Below are 3821 nucleotides of genomic sequence, written 5' to 3' on the forward strand. Positions count from 1 at the left end.
TAGAGTCTCGGTTATCATTGCGTCGCGTCGGAACGATTAGAAACCGGGTTCTAACGATCGAAATTTCGCAGATCTAACCAACTTGCCGGGAGGACGGATGCAACTTAAACGCAATTTAAATGAGTGTTTTTTTTTTAGCGCCGAATGATGTTTCATTAAGAAATAGTCTCTTCACTGTTTGTGTTACTACAACCGTGTATATGGTAAGGGGCGCCCAGCGGGAAGGGGCGCTTCAATATCGTTTGCACCCCTATCCTAGAATACCTTCCGCCGCCACTGTACACAGGCACAGACATTAAAAAGTTAATACAGGTAAAATGTATGGGCTGGCATGTGAACACTACCGACGGCAGTCCATGTGAGACCGAAGTCTAGCCATAGGAGCGGCGGAGGCGACGACAGCCGGTTGGCCGCTCTAGACAGTTTGCGCAGCTGGTAGCTGCATCTGGCTGGGGAGGAGCTACTCCAGCATGGCAGCCTGCTGACTGCTGAACCACGAGCGCCATCAGACGCTCCAGCTGCTCGTTGTCTCCCATCACCGGTACGAGCGATCCGACACGACGGTGTTAACTTATGTGCGTCTCTGAATCGGTGTCGCGCACAGGGTCAATCTCACTCGCGTACTGGCCACGCATATTATCGATTACACCACTATTTCACTATTTCACTGTGGCCGGACCGTCTCGGCGAACACGCCTCACCTCACCTCGCGGCACTCAGCTGTGTTGACACCAGCGCCGCTCGGACGATACTGACCCTCGGCCGCTCGGCCCGGCCCGGCCGGTCAAGGTCGTTCAAGGTCACGGCTGTCAAGGCGCGACACGCGTGACCCAGGGCCAGGACACAACAGGGACATTTTGGCGTTGTGCCCGATGAGTTGCCTCACTTCGGTGTCCAACATTGAGAGCATCGTCTCTACGGCTTCTTGCTCTGAAAGGGAGAGTAAGACAAATATTAGAGAAACGGCAGAAACGCTTAATTTCTGACCCATATTCTCAAAGCACACGAATTGGTATTTAAGCAGATTTTGCTAACACTGGCAAACAGATGGCAATCGCAACCTGTCCTATATCCCAAAAATGGGTAATGGCACACAGATTTTGCCACCTCCCAGAGTAAGTAATTACCTTTGCTGTGGTTACTTTCAAGCTGTTAAGTGCACACAAAGAATACAGAAAACAAACTCACCATGAGACGTTCGCGCTGTGCGCCAGACACCAACTCGCGAAAGGAACAACCACGCTGCCGGCAGCCTTCGCAGTGCTTTCCAGGGGGGTGACACGGCTATTCGCGCAGTGTATTCATTTATGGGCCGCGCGGGGCCTCGCGATGACGCGGCTGGAGGCAACTGCTCAGCGCGCTAGGATACTTCTGGCGGGGCCGGGCGCTGAACGGTGTGCAATGAATGGGTTCTGGTCGGGCAGACAGAGATCAGGCATTGAATTTGAATTGACATCAGCAATCGGGTGGGGAAGGAGAACGTTTCTAATCGAGCTCGAGCTTGGGATGGGGAAAGCCGAAAATATCACGATCGGCTCGAATAGCTCCGACAGGGCCGGGTGCTGTACCATGTGTAGTATATTTAGGCGGGCAGACAGATGAGTTATTGGATTTAAATTCACCTTACCATCGGTTTCTGGTGAGGTTTGAAGACGTCTTTTGTCAAGCTCGGAGTGGGGCAACGGCCACTGGCGGATCCAGGGGAAGGCATTTGGGGCAAATGTCTTCCCAACAACCAGGGCAGCGCCCGAAATCGATTTTCGAGAATAAATGAAAACTTCACAACTTTTCTGAGGAAATGTTGGTTAATCACACCGCACAGCAGTGCGCAAGGAATCGTAATCCGAGTTTTTTAAATTAATTCCGAGAAACCTTTTTGGGGTAAGCCCCCGCAGTGTCCAATACCGCTTCCTGGATCCGCCAGTTGTGAATAAGTCACGGTCGATACCGAGCTTCGGCGGGACCAGGCGCTGTACACGTTGTTCTTTGAATGAAGAGGTGGACAGACACCTAGCCCCACATCCTACTGCTATGCCCGTGCTTCTGTGGGTGAAGCACTAAAGCATCACGGAATCCCAGAGGACCTGCGAGTCGACGAGGTGGCCGCTTTGGCCGCCGGGTACTGCAGCTCCCTGGAGTTGCCTGGGACCGATGGCAAAACAACAGCTTTGGCGGTGCCCCTATGGGCCGTAGTAATTAGTGAATTCCCGTAATGTAGAGATCATATCCTCAATGCTCTCAATTACCATTTTATATTCCTAAACAATGTCTGTCATATGACAGACCAATTATGCTTGCCTACGTTCAGGCATTACCTCTGATGGCCATACGCCCAGTACAACATGTGTTGTCTGTCAAACAACAATCGACAACGGGATCCCTTCTCATCATCGCCATCGGTTGTCAATTCACCCACCCCGTTTCCCTAAAAATAGACGGTCAGATTCGGCCTGGGTCCTTACGACCCCTCTAAATTCGCCAGAGACGGGATCGGATCGCCGTTATTGCACCCGTCTGAGTGTCTTAAATACTATGACAGCTTCGACCACGGACGTCGGACGGGGTGATCGTTCCACGAATGTACGCACCATCCAGGCCTAGGATGCATCGAGGTTTAAAAGGATGCAGTCTGTAGATCAATCAACAAACAATGGTGGTATGCAACCACTTTAAAATATCTCCCTGGCTCCCGCAACGTTCCAACGCCCCTCCGTTATGCATTCGCCCTGTGTGTCCGCCGAGCCGGCTTGCCTCCAATGACGTCATCGGCCGGCCGGCGGCGTTCAAGGTCAAACGGCTGGTGTCCTTACCTGGAGTTCTATAGCCTTGTATTTCACTATTTCACTGTGGCCGGACCGTCTCGGCGAACACGCCTCACCTCACCTCGCGGCACTCAGCTGTGTTGACACCAGCGCCGCTCGGACGATACTGACCCTCGGCCGCTCGGCCCGGCCCGGCCGGTCAAGGTCGTTCAAGGTCACGGCTGTCAAGGCGCGACACGCGTGACCCAGGGCCAGGACACAACAGGGACATTTTGGCGTTGTGCCCGATGAGTTGCCTCACTTCGGTGTCCAACATTGAGAGCATCGTCTCTACGGCTTCTTGCTCTGAAAGGGAGAGTAAGACAAATATTAGAGAAACGGCAGAAACGCTTAATTTCTGACCCATATCCTCAAAGCACACGAATTGGTATTTAAGCAGATTTTGCTAACACTGGCAAACAGATGGCAATCGCAACCTGTCCTATATCCCAAAAATGGGTAATGGCACACAGATTTTGCCACCTCCCAGAGTAAGTAATTACCTTTGCTGTGGTTACTTTCAAGCTGTTAAGTGCACACAAAGAATACAGAAAACAAACTCACCATGAGACGTTCGCGCTGTGCGCCAGACACCAACTCGCGAAAGGAACAACCACGCTGCCGGCAGCCTTCGCAGTGCTTTCGAGAAAGGAAGGACCGGAAGCACTGAGGCCTTATAGAGATGTTCCTTAGGGATATCCATTTGAATTGGTTTGAACTGTTAAAATCGATAAACATCGTGTCATATAGTGAGGCTCTTTTTCATTAAAAATTATTTCTTCTACTGAAAAATACATGTTTTATTTTTATCAATAATTGCTATTTTCCTAAGCGAAAATGGAATCGCAGCACTTCAAACTGCTCTACTCTTAACACAGCGCCACCTACGCCTTTAGTTTCCTTCTGTGCTGACATCTGTCGTCAAAACACGTCAGCTGCGAGAACTATAAGGAAAAAAGTGAGAAGTTTACCATCCTTTCTGACCGAATGACTGCTGGTTCGAATCTCACCGCAGACCGA

General features: G+C 51.0%; 2 long non-coding RNA genes across 2 annotated transcripts; both read right to left on the reverse strand.

The window, feature by feature from the left end:
- Nucleotides 1-700: 700 nt before the first annotated feature.
- Nucleotides 701-1268, reverse strand: LOC122363957. The gene is made up of 2 exons (XR_006253460.1): nt 1189-1268; nt 701-930 (listed from the first exon to the last, which is right to left on the reverse strand). It is a non-coding gene; the product is annotated as an uncharacterized LOC122363957 (long non-coding RNA).
- Nucleotides 1269-2877: 1609 nt separating this feature from the next.
- LOC122363958 lies at nt 2878-3489 on the reverse strand. The gene is made up of 2 exons (XR_006253461.1): nt 3366-3489; nt 2878-3107 (listed from the first exon to the last, which is right to left on the reverse strand). It is a non-coding gene; the product is annotated as an uncharacterized LOC122363958 (long non-coding RNA).
- Nucleotides 3490-3821: the final 332 nt, after the last annotated feature.

The sequence above is a fragment of the Amphibalanus amphitrite genome, unplaced genomic scaffold, assembly GCF_019059575.1.
Source record: "Amphibalanus amphitrite isolate SeventyFive unplaced genomic scaffold, NRLGWU_Aamphi_draft 000649F_arrow, whole genome shotgun sequence".
Taxonomy (NCBI): Eukaryota; Metazoa; Arthropoda; class Thecostraca; order Balanomorpha; family Balanidae; genus Amphibalanus; species Amphibalanus amphitrite.